This window comes from Anomaloglossus baeobatrachus, chromosome 9, assembly GCF_048569485.1.
Source record: "Anomaloglossus baeobatrachus isolate aAnoBae1 chromosome 9, aAnoBae1.hap1, whole genome shotgun sequence".
In the NCBI taxonomy this organism is placed as follows: domain Eukaryota; kingdom Metazoa; phylum Chordata; class Amphibia; order Anura; family Aromobatidae; genus Anomaloglossus; species Anomaloglossus baeobatrachus.
In genome coordinates, this window is record NC_134361.1 from 169,438,652 (window position 1) to 169,455,197 (window position 16,546).

Below are 16,546 nucleotides of genomic sequence, written 5' to 3' on the forward strand. Positions count from 1 at the left end.
CAGTGATTGGCCGGCCTGCACAGCGTCACCGAGCCTTTATATAGGCCGGCGCGCTGTGCTCTGCTCACAGCTATTCTGACAGTGAGTGTAGGGAGAGTGTCGCTGATTCAGGGAAAGCTTTGCGGCCCTTTATAGTTAGTTCCGGAGCAGGGCTGCAAACAGTGTGACCAGAAGTCCTTCTCAGGACTATTCTAGTTGTATACAGGCAGGCAGGGTATAGCCAGGTCGGAGTACAGTAGCAGAGTCCTTCTCAGGACTATTGTTGCTATATACAGGCAGGGTATAGCCAGGTCGGAATACAGGCTAGTGACCAGAAGAGTCCTTGTCAGGACTATTGTAGCAGTATACAGGCAGGCAGGCAGGGTATATATAGCCATTCCTAGTGGTGACCGTATACCAGCCTTCATCATATCTGGGGCTGGTGTACACAGTGTAAAACAGTCCAGATAGTGTCAGACTTCTCAGTAATTGTCGCTCCTAAAAACCAGTTATGTTCTTATTGCGTCCGTGCTTGCATTTAAAAACAGCACGTGTGTGGCAGTCGGTGGCAGGGTACAGGTGCGCGTTTTGCACAAACTATTATATAACGCACAAGTCTAGTGTATAATACACGTCAGTCAGCAGTGTCTGATAGTGTCAGACTTCTCAGTAATTGTCGCTCCTAAAAACCAGTTATGTTCTTATTGCGTCCGTGCTTGCATTTAAAAACAGCACGTGTGTGGCAGTCGGTGGCAGGGTACAGGTGCGCGTTTTGCACAAACTATTATATAACGCACAAGTCTAGTGTATAATACACGTCAGTCAGCAGTGTCTGATAGTGTCAGACTTCTCAGTAATTGTCGCTCCTAAAAACCAGTTAGGTTCTTATTGCGTCCGTGCTTGCATTTAAAAACAGCACGTGTGTGGCAGTCGGTGGCAGGGTACAGGTGCGCGTTTTGCACAAACTATTATATAACGCACAAGTCTAGTGTATAATACACGTCAGTCAGCAGTGTCTGATAGTGTCAGACTTCTCAGTAATTGTCGCTCCTAAAAACCAGTTAGGTTCTTATTGCGTCCGTGCTTGCATTTAAAAACAGCACGTGTGTGGCAGTCGGTGGCAGGGTACAGGTGCGCGTTTTGCACAAACTATTATATAACGCACAAGTCTAGTGTATAATACACGTCAGTCAGCAGTGTCTGATAGTGTCAGACTTCTCAGTAATTGTCGCTCCTAAAAACCAGTTAGGTTCTTATTGCGTCCGTGCTTGCATTTAAAAACAGCACGTGTGTGGCAGTCGGTGGCAGGGTACAGGTGCGCGTTTTGCACAAACTATTATATAACGCACAAGTCTAGTGTATAATACACGTCAGTCAGCAGTGTCTGATAGTGTCAGACTTCTCAGTAATTGTCGCTCCTAAAAACCAGTTAGGTTCTTATTGCGTCCGTGCTTGCATTTAAAAACAGCACGTGTGTGGCAGTCGGTGGCAGGGTACAGGTGCGCGTTTTGCACAAACTATTATATAACGCACAAGTCTAGTGTATAATACACGTCAGTCAGCAGTGTCTGATAGTGTCAGACTTCTCAGTAATTGTCGCTCCTAAAAACCAGTTAGGTTCTTATTGCGTCCGTGCTTGCATTTAAAAACAGCACGTGTGTGGCAGTCGGTGGCAGGGTACAGGTGCGCGTTTTGCACAAACTATTATATAACGCACAAGTCTAGTGTATAATACACGTCAGTCAGCAGTGTCTGATAGTGTCAGACTTCTCAGTAATTGTCGCTCCTAAAAACCAGTTAGGTTCTTATTGCGTCCGTGCTTGCATTTAAAAACAGCACGTGTGTGGCAGTCGGTGGCAGGGTACAGGTGCGCGTTTTGCACAAACTATTATATAACGCACAAGTCTAGTGTATAATACACGTCAGTCAGCAGTGTCTGATAGTGTCAGACTTCTCAGTAATTGTCGCTCCTAAAAACCAGTTAGGTTCTTATTGCGTCCGTGCTTGCATTTAAAAACAGCACGTGTGTGGCAGTCGGTGGCAGGGTACAGGTGCGCGTTTTGCACAAACTATTATATAACGCACAAGTCTAGTGTATAATACACGTCAGTCAGCAGTGTCTGATAGTGTCAGACTTCTCAGTAATTGTCGCTCCTAAAAACCAGTTATGTTCTTATTGCGTCCGTGCTTGCATTTAAAAACAGCACGTGTGTGGCAGTCGGTGGCAGGGTACAGGTGCGCGTTTTGCACAAACTATTATATAACGCACAAGTCTAGTGTATAATACACGTCAGTCAGCAGTGTCTGATAGTGTCAGACTTCTCAGTAATTGTCGCTCCTAAAAACCAGTTATGTTCTTATTGCGTCCGTGCTTGCATTTAAAAACAGCACGTGTGTGGCAGTCGGTGGCAGGGTACAGGTGCGCGTTTTGCACAAACTATTATATAACGCACAAGTCTAGTGTATAATACACGTCAGTCAGCAGTGTCTGATAGTGTCAGACTTCTCAGTAATTGTCGCTCCTAAAAACCAGTTATGTTCTTATTGCGTCCGTGCTTGCATTTAAAAACAGCACGTGTGTGGCAGTCGGTGGCAGGGTACAGGTGCGCGTTTTGCACAAACTATTATATAACGCACAAGTCTAGTGTATAATACACGTCAGTCAGCAGTGTCTGATAGTGTCAGACTTCTCAGTAATTGTCGCTCCTAAAAACCAGTTAGGTTCTTATTGCGTCCGTGCTTGCATTTAAAAACAGCACGTGTGTGGCAGTCGGTGGCAGGGTACAGGTGCGCGTTTTGCACAAACTATTATATAACGCACAAGTCTAGTGTATAATACACGTCAGTCAGCAGTGTCTGATAGTGTCAGACTTCTCAGTAATTGTCGCTCCTAAAAACCAGTTAGGTTCTTATTGCGTCCGTGCTTGCATTTAAAAACAGCACGTGTGTGGCAGTCGGTGGCAGGGTACAGGTGCGCGTTTTGCACAAACTATTATATAACGCACAAGTCTAGTGTATAATACACGTCAGTCAGCAGTGTCTGATAGTGTCAGACTTCTCAGTAATTGTCGCTCCTAAAAACCAGTTAGGTTCTTATTGCGTCCGTGCTTGCATTTAAAAACAGCACGTGTGTGGCAGTCGGTGGCAGCGTCAGGCTCCACGTTGTCCCTGGATAGAGACGTGCATGAGGGCCTCAAAACATTGTTCCCATTGCAAAGGAGTGGGTCTCCTGTCGTTGTAATGTCCATTCTGCAAAGAATGGGCGAAAAAATTTACCACTGGGGGTATACCTGAAACAAAGGCCTAAGTATTGCAATTTGTAACGGTCATCATCATGGTGGCGCATGAGGAGAAGGAGGAGCAGTCCAGCGATTAGCCAAACTCCAGAAGTGTGTACCCATGGGTGAGTGGAGGTACATGGCAAACTTTAAATTCCGCTCTCATTTGCTGGTGGTGTGGTGAAGTCTGGCCCAATCCAACCCTTGTTCATCTTGATCAGAGTCAGCTTGTCAGCATTTTCAGTTGACAGGCGGGTGCGTTTATCTGTAATGATTCCACCTGCGGCACTAAAAACACGCTCTGACAAAACGCTAGCAGCAGGGCAGGCCAGGCCTTCCAAGGCGTAGAGAGCCAATTCATGCCACGTGTCCAGCTTGGATACCCAATAATTGTAAGGCACAGAGGAATGTCGGAGTACAGTTGTTCGATCTGCAAGGTACTCCTTCAGCATCTGGGCAAACTTAGGATTTCTTGTGGCACTACCCCGCACCTCAGGGGCTGTGGTACGTGAGGGGCTGAGAAAACTGTCACACATCTTAAAGACTGTTCCCCTACCTCTGGCGGATTGGACTTGTGCCTCTCTCGGCTGTACGCCTCGGTTGTCCACTGATTCATGACCTATGCCGCTAGCGTTTTGTGAGGGGAATGCTTTGCCTACTTCCGTGACTATGGCCTTCTGGAACTGCTGCATTTTGCCTGACCTCTCCGCCTCGGGAATAAGAGACATAAAGTTCTCCTTTTAGCGTGGGTCTAACAGTGTTACCAACCAGTAATGATTGTCGGCCAAGATGTTCTTAACGCGAGGGTCACGAGACAGGCAGCTTACCATAAAGTCAGCCATGTGTGCCAGACTCTTAACAGCCATCACTTCAGTATCCTGACCGACACGATGACTGAACATGCTGTCCTCCTCCTCCTCATCATCTACCCTGTCCTCTGGCCAGCCACGCTGAACCGAGGATATGACTGCATGTCATATCCTCAATTTGGCCAGAGAGTTGCTCCATGTCTTCATCCTCCTCCTCGTCATAGTCCTCCACTGCACGTTGTGATGAGACGAGGCTGGGCTGTGTGTTATCATCACCCACACCCACTACTGTTTCTTGCTGAAACTCATCGCGCTCCGCCTGCAATGCATCATGTTTGTTTTCTGAGCAGAGACCATTTTAGAAGGCAGAGAAGCGGTATGGTGACGCTAATAATGTCGTCATCGCCGCTCACCATCTTGTTGTAGTCCTCAAAGTTTTGGCGGATGGTGCATAGGTCGGACATCCATCTCCACTCCTCAGGTGTTATGTGTGGAGTTTGACCCATTTCCCGACGGCTTAGGTGATGCAGGTACTCAACAACTGCCCTCTTCTGCTCACATATCCTGACCAACATGTGCAGAGTTGAATTCCAACGCGTGGGGACATCACACACCAGTCTGTGTGCCGGAAGATGCAAACGGCGTCTTAAGGCGGCAAGGCCGGCTGAAGCAGTAGGTGACTTTCGAAAATGTGCAGACAGGCGGCGAACTTTTACCAGCAGATCAGACAGCTCTGACTATGACTTTAGAAACCGCTGAACCTCGAGGTTGAGCACATGGGCCAAGCATGGAACATGTGTCAGCTGGCCTCGCCTCAAAGCCGCCACCAGGTTCCGGCCATTGTCACACACCACCTTTCCTGGCTTTAGGTTCAGAGTTGTGAGCCAGTGATCTGCCTGCTGTTTCAGAGCTGTCCACACCTCTTCTGCATTGTGGGGTTTGTCACCTATGCAGATTAGCTTCAGCACTGCCTGTTGCCGCTTCGCCGAGGCAGTGCTGCAGTGCTTCTGTGTCGCCCTGGACAAGCCAGGGGCCACAGAGCACAACACTTAAACACCCCACACTCCCTGCAGGCATATCATAGTCAAAACACAAAATCCTTGTTGCCTTCCCCAGGGGCTGTTGTCCACACCAGGGTGTGGAGCCAGGCGGTTGGTCTCCACCCACCGAGGAGGAGGGAAAACACAGGCAGTGAGAGTTAAGCTAAGGAAGTGGAAGGAGGAAAGTAGTAGAGAGGAGAAAAGTGACAGCAAAGAGCCTGAAGTTGGTCCGGGTGTGTGGCCTGGACAGGACAGCAAGGTTGGCAGGATGTGCTGACCGTCTGCAGTGGAGGCCGATTGGAGTCTGCCGTAAGGACCGTGGACGGGTGGTGACCCGGCCGTACCGGACCGGTATACAAAGCGAAGCCAGCACCATTGGCAGAGGACTTTCGGATCCCGGCAAGGCTTGGTGTCGCCGTGAATTTGCCAAATCCGTTATTGAAGGGGACCTCAGGGTTTCCAAACAGCCAAGTCCAGATAGAAGGCAACCGTACAACCGTGAAGGGGAGACACAGCCACCGGCAAGGGCAACCGTCTCCCAGGGCCAGCGCCTGTGGGCAAAAGGGGCTCCTCCGGCCCATATCCAGGTCAGGGAGCGGGTTACCGTTGGGAAACCATCACTACCAACACTTAACTTCGGTGCAGGGAGAGACAGTCATCACTAACCTGCAGGGAGGAACAACCGCAGCCGTCCGAGTGACCTGTCCATCCAGCCACTTGTTTTACCCTGAACTGTGTCATCATCATTGGGCTGAGTGAGTACCTCCGTGCCGTGCGGCACAGCGCTGCCCCTGCGACCATGCACTTCATCAGGCCCCGCAACCCGCCTGTCATCCATCTCTACCCCATCACCAGGCCCCGGGACAACCAACCCCCCTACCCACGTAGGGGAGAAATAACAACAAAGCTGCTCCCTGTCACAGGCTCCCGGGATCCCCGTCCAGAGCAGCGGTGGTGTCCACACAATCACCACAACCGTGGGTGGCGTCACGGACAATATCCCCAAAACCCAAACCACCCCTTTTCACTCACGGGCGAGTAGCGCCGCTCGAGTCCCCGGGATCCGGCCATCGCTCGAGCCAACGAGCAGCAGCAGCCGTAGAGCTGCGTCAGCCGGACCCGAGCAGTGGGAGAGCGCACCGTCCCCTCCTCCGCCAGCGACACTTACAGCTTGGGACTGGTGTGGAGGGTAAAGTGGATCAGGATGCGCAGGAGGAGGAGGAGGCTGAGGAGCATGACATTCCGGAGCTGTAGAGTGTGTGTGAAACCCTGACTGAGGTAGGGCCTGCAAAACTTGGTGTGTGAAGGACGTATTCCGTCCCTCGCTCAGACTGGGTCCCAGCTTGCACAATATTAACCCAGTGTGACGTCAACGAGATGTAGCGGCCTTGCCCACATGCACTTGTCCACGTGTCTGTGGTTAGGTGGACTTTGGCTGAAACAGCGTTGTTCCGGGCACGTGTGATGTTTTGTGACACGTGGTTAGTTATGCAATGCGGGGACGGCACACAGGGAGAAATAGTGGCGGCTGTGGACCGAGTAACGTGGGACAGCTGCCACCATCAGTTCGCGGAATGCTTCTGTCTCAACCAGCCTAAAAGGCAACATTTCCAGCGCAAGCAGTCGCGAAATGTTAGCATTTAGAACTGTGGCATGTGGGGTGTTGGCAGTGTATTTGCGCCTGCGCTCAAAGGTTTCCTGAATGGATAACTGAACGTTGCGCTGGGACAAGGACGTGCTTGATGATGGTGTTCTTTCTGCGTAGGCAACTGCAGGTGCAGGAGTGGAGGAGGCTTGTTCGCAGGCAGCATGGACAGGGGATTGGCTCGCATGCACAACCAGCGAAGACGTAGCAGTGACATCAGCAAGCACTGCTCCTCGACTCTGTTGTACTTCCCACAAAGTCGGGTGCTTGGCTGACATGTGCCTGATCATGCTGGTGGTGGTCAGGCTGCTAGTTTTGGTACCCCTGGTGATGCTGGCATGGCAGGTGTTGCAAATGGCCTTTTTAGAATCATCTGGAGCCAACTTAAAAAACTGCCAGTGTCAGAGTTCCTGGTTTTCCAGTTTTCTTTTGAAAGAGCTTGCCCTTTGTTAACATGGAGTTTTCTGTTATGTTGCCCTACTTCCTGTCCATCTGTTTAAAAGCCGCCCCTAAAGCTTAGTCCAGTGCCTGAGTATACTGCTTCCTGTGTGCTCCTGCCCTGCTGCTTTTGGTTCCTGATTGTTATTCGGATCCTCTTGGAAAACAACCGACACCGACTCTGGACTTCATCTGGTATCATCTAGCTGTACCTGGACTCCGTTTGCCGTCTTTGGTCGGAACTTCTGCCCGGTTCCTTCCGTTTAATACCACTCTGGACTCACATCACGTACAGACATTTTTCGACTTACCTATTGCCCTTTTGTGTCCCGGCTGCTGCGCATTTAGGGCTTCTGGGGTGATTGCCAGACAGTCCCTGTATAGGGGTTTGCTGTTGGTGGTCTCCCTGGGGGAGTCCGGTGCGCGGTACCGGGAATTCCCTTTCGCTCAGTCCCTGGAAGGTATTTCCTGTATTTATGTTCTACTGTGTTTTTGTTCCGTTTATGTACATATTTGCTGGTTGCATATTATAAATGTCTTGCACCAAGAACTCGTCTCTGGTTGTCATTGCCCTAACGCAATCGAAATCCTCAATACATACAATAGTATTACAGCCAGACTCGGGAAGACCTAACATTTGTACAGGCACCTTGTGTCGTGTTGTTCCGGGGAACAGTTGACTGACGTCTGCCTGGGGCCACCACTCTGCTTCTTACTGCCTGTTGTGATGCTACGCCTCCCTCCCCCTGTGCACTGCTGTCCTCGCTCTGCATATCCTCCTGCCAGGTTGGGTCAGTTACTGGATCATCCACCACGTCGTCTTCCTCTTCCGCACCCTGCTCCTCCTCCTGACTTCCTGACAATTGTGTCTCATCATCGGCCACCCCTTGTTGAGACACGTTGCCAACTTCGTGAGAACGTGGCTGCTCAAATATTTGTGCATCTGTACATACAATCTCGTCATGGCCCACTTCAACAGGAGCTGGCGAGAGGCCAGAATTTGTGAATGGAAACGTGAACGAACAGCTATTCCGAGTGTCCAAGTGTGGGATCAGTAATGTCCGTGGACGTGTACTCGGCCTGGTGGTAGGAAGGAGGATCAGGTTCTGAAATGTGCGGTGCAGTATCACGGCTACTGACACTTGACCGTGTGGAAGACAGAGTGTTTGTGGTGGTGCCAATCTGACTGGAAGCATTATCCGCTATCCAACTAACAACCTGTTGACACTGGTCTTGGTTCAAGAGGGGTGTACTGCTGCGGTCCCCAAGAATTTGGGACAGGACGTGCGAGCGACTAGATGTGGCCCTTTGTTGTGGCGAAATTAGAGCTTGCACACAACCTCGGTGTCTGCCTGCACCACCATCACGTCCACTTCCTTGTTCGTTGACAACGCCCTTGCGCATTTTGCAATGCTGTGCTGATGTGTATTCACTAGACTTGTGTGTTATATCCAAGTTTGTGCAAAACTCACACAAATGCAGCGGAAAGCTGCCACCAACAGGCACACACGTGCAATTTTTAAATGCAAGCACGGAGGCACTAAGAACCTAACAGGTCTCTATCCAGGGACAACGTAGAGCCTCCCAATGTTTGGCTTCCCTGCCTAAGGGCTATACTATAATACACCCACTTCCTTCCAATGGGCACTTCAGGTTTACAGGCCTTCATGCACGTCTCTATCCAGGGACAACGTGGAGCCTCCCAATGTTTGGCTTCCCTGCCTAAGGGCTATACTATAATACACCCACTTCCTTCCAATGGGCACTTCAGGTTTACAGGCCCTCATGCACGTCTGTATGCAGGGGCATTGGTGAACCTCACAATTTAGGACTGCCCTGGCAAAGGAAAATACTACAAAGACTCACTTCCTCAAAATGGGCACATTAGACTCAAGAGGCCTTCATGTACGTCTCTTCTCAGGGACATCGGAGTGCCACACAATGTTTTCACGTAAAATCTTTCATGTATTGATCTCAAAAAGTAACATACACCAGCTCTATCTCACTATTGGGTATGTGCCCTTAACATTTCCGCCATGAAAAATCATTTTGGGGTCATTTTGGAAGGTTTTCTGGTGAGTCCGTAAAAATGGCGTAAAACGCGGACAAAATTGTTCACAGCTGTGACTTTTGAGTGATAAATGCTTCAAGGGGTCTTCCCCATGCTGTTGCCATGTCATTTGAGCACTCTTCTGAGACTTTTGTGACATTTTTAGGGTTTCTCCATGCTGCCGGGAGGTCATTTCACAAAAATACTCGGGTCTCCCATAGGATAACATTGGGCTCGTTGCTCGGGCCGAGTACACGAGTATCTTGGGAGGCTCGGCCCGAGCTTCGAGCACCCGAGCTTTTTAGTACTCGCTCATCACTAATAACCATGGTTAACTGAAGAGAAACAATGATACCAAGCACCAGTCTCCTTTTAAAGTGTCCAGTGGTGTCATTCTTACTTAATCATGACTGATTGATCGCCAGCCCTGTCCTCATCAACACCCACACCTGTGTTAATGGAACAATCACTAAAACAATGTTAGCTGCTCTTTTTAAGGCAGGAATGCAATGATGTTGAAATGTGTTTTGGGGGTTAAAGTTCATTTTCTTAGCCAATATTGACTTTGCAAGTAATTGCTGTTAAGCTGATCACTCTTTATGACATTCTGGAGTATATGCAAATTGCCATTAGAAAAACTTAAGCACTAGACTTTGTAAAAATTAATATTTGTAGCATTCTCAAAACTTTTGGCCAAGACTGTAGTCATATGCCCCTGCCCAGAGGCAATCCATTGGAGGATAGAGCTTCCTAAATCATGCATTATACCATTTCTGATGTACATGCTAACAGAAGGCAAATCATAAGAGGCTACAATATTAGTAAATATGGGGATAACAGGCAATATGGGTGTATCTGAGTACACCCCGGGGTAGGATAAGGTATTGTTATGGGTGTACTCTGTATTTACCATGTCTGGTTGTAAATAAACAGCTTTTGGTACTTGTATCATTGTAAAGTCTGGATACAAATGACATGATGAAGAAGCAGTTGTATCTCTGGTGAATGTCTCCTGTGAAGTGTTCCCTGGATGGTGTGTATCAGGCAGATGGGAGGCTGCAGTACCGGGCGGCTGGGGCAGGGGGCGCCCTCTCCCCTTGTACCAGCAGCTGTCCTGCGTTCTGTCTGACTTTCCTATGTGCCAGGGAGTGGGAGTGAAGATGGATCAATACTGGAAGTGGCTGCACTGCCTGTGACTGAATGTTCTCCCCTGGATGAGGCTCTGCACACACTGGAGCGCCGCACAGCTGCTGCACTGCTGGGACCCTGTGTGGCAGCAGCACCCTCACCCCCTCTATTACACATAGCTGATGACAGGCACTCTCCAGGAGGACACTGATCCGGAGCAGCAGCTGTGTGTAGGGCTGGATCTGCCGCTCTATGTGTGACTACAGTGTGGCTACACCGTGCAGAGCTAGCCATTTCTGGGGGAAGCTTGCCACATGCTCAGGATCCCAGCAGTGGCAGCAGCAGCATGCTAAGTAATGGCTGATCTCCACTGACAGCTCGTCTGCCCGGCACCTGTCAGATCCGCAGCCGAGCACCCTGCCGGCATCCCTGCCCGGAGAAGCATGGCCCCGGGGAAAGTTACGGGTAATGTATAGAGATACACCGGCTCCACCACCGACCAGGGGAGCAAGGGGCAACCCCAGAGCATCCGGCACAGCACACACACCTGGAGGGTGTGCCCCTGATCACACTGCATGTAAGGAGGGGGCGAGCCAGGACTGGGGGGAGACAGGACCCTCTGCTGCTCTGTCTGCAGCTGTATCTAATACCTAGCTCATATCTATCCATCCATTATCTGTCTGTCTATCTATCTATCTATCTATCTATCTATCTATCTATCTATATCTATCTATCTATCTATCTATCTATCTATCTATCTATCTATCTGTCTATCCATCCCTCTATCTATCTATCTATGTATCTTTCTATCTACATATCTGTTATCTATCCATGTTTCTATTATCTATCCATCATCTATCTATCTATCTATCTATCTACCCATCTATTTTTCTTTATAATATCTATCTAGTATCTATTTATCTATCTATCTATCTATCTATCTGTCTATCTAATCTAATGTTTATCTCTCCATCTATTATGTATCTATTATCTATCCACTTTTCTACTATTTATCTATCTATTTTTCTATTTAATATCTATTATCTTTATCTATCTGTCTATTATCTAACTATCTATCTATACATTATCTATATACTTTTCTATTATCTATCTATGTATCTATTTATCTTTCTATCTAATATCTATCTATCATCTATCTATCTATCTATGTATCTATCTATTTGCCTAATATCTATCTATCTATCTATCTATCTATCTATTTGCCTAATATCTATCTATCTATTATCTATCTATCTATCTATCTATCATCTATCTATCTATCTATCTATGTATCTATCTATTTGCCTAATATCTATCTATCTATCTATCTATTTGCCTAATATCTATCTATCTATCTATCTATTATCTATCTATCTATCTATCATCTAATTATCTATTATCTATGTGTCTATCTATCCAGCCATCTATCTATCTATCTATCTATCTATATATCATCTATCTATCTATTATCTATCTATCTATTATCTATTTATCTATCTCTATCTATCTATCCCTCTATCTATCTATCTATCTATCTATATATCATCTATCTATCTATTTATCCCTCTATCTATCTATCCCTCTATCTATCTATCTATCTATCTATATATCATCTATCTATCTATTTATCCCTCTATCTATCTATCCCTCTATCTATCTATCTATCTATCTATATATCATCTATCTATCTATTATCTATTTATCTATCTATCTATCTATCTATCTATCTATCTATGTATCATCTATCTATCTATTATCTATTTGTCTATCTCTATCTCTATCTATCTATCGTATCTATCTATCTATCATCTATCTATCTATTATCTATTTATCTATCTCTATCTCTATCTATCGTATCTATCTATCTATTGTATCTATCTATCTATCGTATCTATCTATCTATGTATCATCTATCTATTATCTATTTATCTATCTCTATCTCTATCGCTATCTATCTATCTATCTATCGTATCTATCTATCTATAGTATCTATCTATCTCTATCTATCTATCTATTATCTATCTATCTATCATCTAATTATCTATTATCTATGTGTCTATCTATCTATCCCTCTATCTATATATCATCTATCTATCTATATATCATCTATCTATCTATCTATTTATCTATGTGTCTATCTATATCTATCTATCTATCGTATCTATCTATCTATCTATCTCTATCTATCTATTTATCTATCTATTATCTATCTGTCTATCTACGCCTGCAGCATGTGCTGTTTTCTTCTCTGGAGGTGTCCGTGGCCCCTCACCTCCAGGGCCCGTGGCCTGCGGTCTGTCCACCGCTGTATCTATCTTTCTATCTCGGGATATTCTGTTATATTCTGTATAGCATTCTCTAGTTATTACTAATCAATAAAAATAATTATTTTTTTGTAATTATTTCCCCCGTTAGAATCCCTAGTTTTATCATTTGATCCCCCATGTCCCTGTGCTGGATGTGATCCTATGCTCCTGGATCTGTATATCCATGATACAATATCCCTGTCTTTCCTGCCCACGTTCCCTGCGCTCCGGTATGGCATATTGGCTGGGCCACATCTCACAGAGTTGGGTGAAGGCCACTGATTTGTATTTTAATGCTGCACATTAATCCTGTACTTGTGTACATCTCATTATAAGCTGTGGCTGACATTGATGGTATTTCCTTTTCGGGAACCTATGTATGACTGTCGGCACACTTTTTTCCGACGGCCAAACATACGTCACAGCTTTGTGTACATACAGGAAGGCGCTCGGGAGCCACACTCCTTCGCTAAGGAGCCACTGTGTGCAGTTGGAACTTTGGGTGAGGTGCACAATGCTTACTGGTCCTTCAGGCCAGTATCTGTCACCCCGCTGGCGGTGATCGTTGTGGACACTTAGTAACACACGCGAGACCAGTACTCACTTAGCTAACCAGAAAGTTCACTTTATTCTTCACACTGTTATCACAGACATTGGCCTTCCTTTTCTTGCTTCCTCTTAGTATGGTGTACTACCTCTTGACTTGTCCCCCTCCACTATCTTGGATCCCATCCTCAAGCTCCAGGGTCTGTGTCTTCGTCACCATGACTCACTCACCTTCATCCAAGTTTGGACCCCGGTGGCTCTCTACTCGGACAACTCACTAAGCCCGCTGGGGTGTGCCATAGGCTCCATAACTTTCAACCATACCTCAAGGTTACCTGACTGACCCTAGCACCGAGGCCATGTCTTCTCAACCCTTAACGCTATCCTAGACTGCTCCTCTTGAGACCTCCCAGCCAACCTCTTTCCACATCTGTCATTACTCCTTTAACCCTATCTCTTCCATCCTGCCACTCTTAGCCCAACCACTAGGGGGTGCTTTTGGTAATGGTCCCACTCTCCTGTATCTGGAACCTCAACCTGGCTAGGCACAACACATTGCACTCTACATAACCATACACTTTACATTGCAGGGTTCGACAACCTCCTGCATATATTCCCAGAACATGGCGTAACTTGTTTTTATGTATTCTGGTGCATGTATTGTGACGTCGGAGTTTTATGTTTATTTTTATATTAGACTTTGCTTTCGCTGTTTTTCATTTCTCTCTGTATCCAGTCATCACACATAAATCCATGGTCAGTGGAGCAACACTTGGTGTAGAGATCAGTTGCTTTATGCTGAGTCGGTTTAGGTTTTATTACACTTTAGATGCTCTGAGTTCTGGTTTATTTATAACTTCATTATAAGGCATTAGTGAGAACTGTTCTGCCAAAAACAGAAGACTGAAATGAGATCATTCTGATCCATCACATCCTCAAAGACCATTGCCCACAGTCAGTATTGCTGTGGCATCAGAAATCTGGTTGAGGTTATGGACGTGTCCTCCTTACAATACATATTTTAGAAGTGAGAAGAAAATAAACAGGCGTGGATTTCACAAGTCAAAAAATACCCCATTATTAGGTTAAATTTATTGGCGAGGTAGGTATGAGTTGTCATAAGTAGTAGAACGCTTAGCATACACTAAACATATCGTATCCCTGATAGATGTCACCCTACTTCGTTCCATAGGCCTCTTTTTTCCATTTACGTCAGGAGCTTTTCTCGGTTTAATATATCATGTCCCTATGTAACTTAGTCATCAAAGGGTCACATTTGTGTGATGAACTTGCAGCTTTCTTGTTGGAAGAGATCTTGTATTTTTATCTAGTTTTATGCCAGCGTCACACGGTACGATATGTCGGGCGATATGTCGTCGGGGTCACGTCGTAAGTGACGCACATCCGGGATCGTTTGACATATCGTAGCGTGCGACAGCTACGAGTGACGGTGAACGAGCAAAAATGCTCACCTTATCGTTGCTCGTTGACACATCGCTCATTTTCAAAAAGTCGTTTCTTCTTCTGTGCCCCGGTTGTTCATCGTTCCCGGGGCAGCACACATCGCTCCGTGTGACACCCCGGGAACGATGAACACAGCTTACCTGCGTCCCGCTGGCAATGCGGAAGGAAAGAGGTGGGCGGGATGTTATGTCCCGCTCATCTCCACCCTCCGCTTCTATTGGCTGACCGCTGTGTGACGCTGAACGTCCCTCCCCCTTGAGGAAGAGGATGTGCGCCGCCCACAGCGACGTCATCCAGGAGGTAAGTGCATGTGACAGGGGGTTAACGACTTTGTGCGACACGGGCAACTAATTGCCCGTGACGCACAAACGACGGGGGCGGGTACGATCGCTCGTGCGATTGCACGATAGATCGTTACCGTGTGATGCCGGCATTAGAATGGGAATCTATAGATTTGCACTGGCTCCCCCAAGGAACAGGCCTACAAGGACCACCCATGAGCAGCTGAAAGTGAAGCAGAGCAACAATAGTCTTAAAGGGAATCTGCCACCAGGTTTTTGTCACCTAATCTGAGAGCAGCATAATATAGGGCCAAGACCCCAATTCAAACGACATATCACTTACTGGGCTGCTTGCTATAATTTTTATAAAACCACTGTTTTATCAGCTGAAAATTACAACTAGAGGACTAGTCGGCCTAGTCTCATATCATCCTCCACATTCATGAGCTCAGTATAGTCATCCCTGCCAGTAATTGGTAGCTCACTGTCTAAGCACAGTTTATACACATAGCTGTCAATCAGTGGTGTAGGCGGGGTTATGCAGAGCTCAGAAGGACAGTTATTTTATCAAAACTACATCAAGCATCCCAGTGTGTGGTACCTCTCTGGAGTTAAAGCTGCTCTCAGATGAGGTAGCAAAAACCTGGTGATAGATTCCAGCAATATCTTAATATGACCAGTCTGTTCCTCCGTTACTGAGAATTTAGTGTTTGAATTGATATGAATAGGACTATGTTAGATCTGAACCTTCCGTCACTCCAGCTCTGTTGCCTTTCCAGCATTTCCTCGTCCTGCTTCACGAACAATTCCTTTTCCTGAAGTCATACAGAATAGAGGAAATCAATGAAGCAGGAGGAGGCGGAGCTGGACAGGGAATAGAGCTGGAGTCGCGGAGGCTTCAGATCTACAGCCAAATTTGAATATCCAAACATTTATTTCTCAGTAAGTAAGGAACTAACGGATTGGCCATGTAAAGGTATTGTAAGACTTGACTTTGAAGGAGCTACGTGCACATATAAATAGTTTGGGGCTTGAAATCTTGCTGGCAGATTCCCTTTAAGTGCCTTATAGCATGTCAATTAGTATTAGTCTGAGATCACACATTATGCTAATGGACTTTCCCACGAGTTTCTCTGATCACGAGATCACTTTCATTGAATTGACACTCTGAGATGTTAAGGTAGCAAAGGGCAAAAGACTAGACTGATAAACATTTTTGGTCTTTTACTTTGTAGCTTTTTTCCCAGGGTGAATAGAAAATATAGATAAATATGTGGCTTAGAAATTGGTGCAGGAAGGAAGGGTTCGGGTTCATGGAGAACTGGGCCGACTTCTCAGTCGGCTACAGGCTCTACGGTAGGGACGGGCTGCACCTCAATGGGGAAGGTGCAGCTGTGCTGGGGGAGAAAATGGTCAGACGGATGGAGGAGCTTTTAAACTAGGATCGGGGGGGAGGGAGGGTAGTGGAGCAAATAAGGGGAGAGATAGAGCAGATAGAGACAGTGAGACGGTAGGGGTCAATGAAGGATTAGGGGGGGATGGGACATACAAGGAACGTAGGGAGGCTAGGAGTAATAAAGGT

General features: G+C 46.7%; 1 protein-coding gene across 3 annotated transcripts in view; it reads left to right on the top strand.

The window, feature by feature from the left end:
• The first annotated feature begins 10,385 nt into the window (after window positions 1-10,385).
• LOC142251341 (putative E3 ubiquitin-protein ligase MID2) overlaps window positions 10,386-16,546 on the top strand; it is a 561,844-nt gene continuing 555,683 nt past the window's right edge. For 2 of the 3 annotated variants that reach the window (XM_075324035.1, XM_075324037.1), the window contains exon 1: window positions 10,386-10,832. The gene's annotated coding sequence lies outside the window, so the exon portion shown is untranslated. Of the gene's footprint in view, window positions 10,945-16,546 lie in introns of all 3 variants that reach the window. The other variant, XM_075324036.1, reaches the window with a different exon arrangement.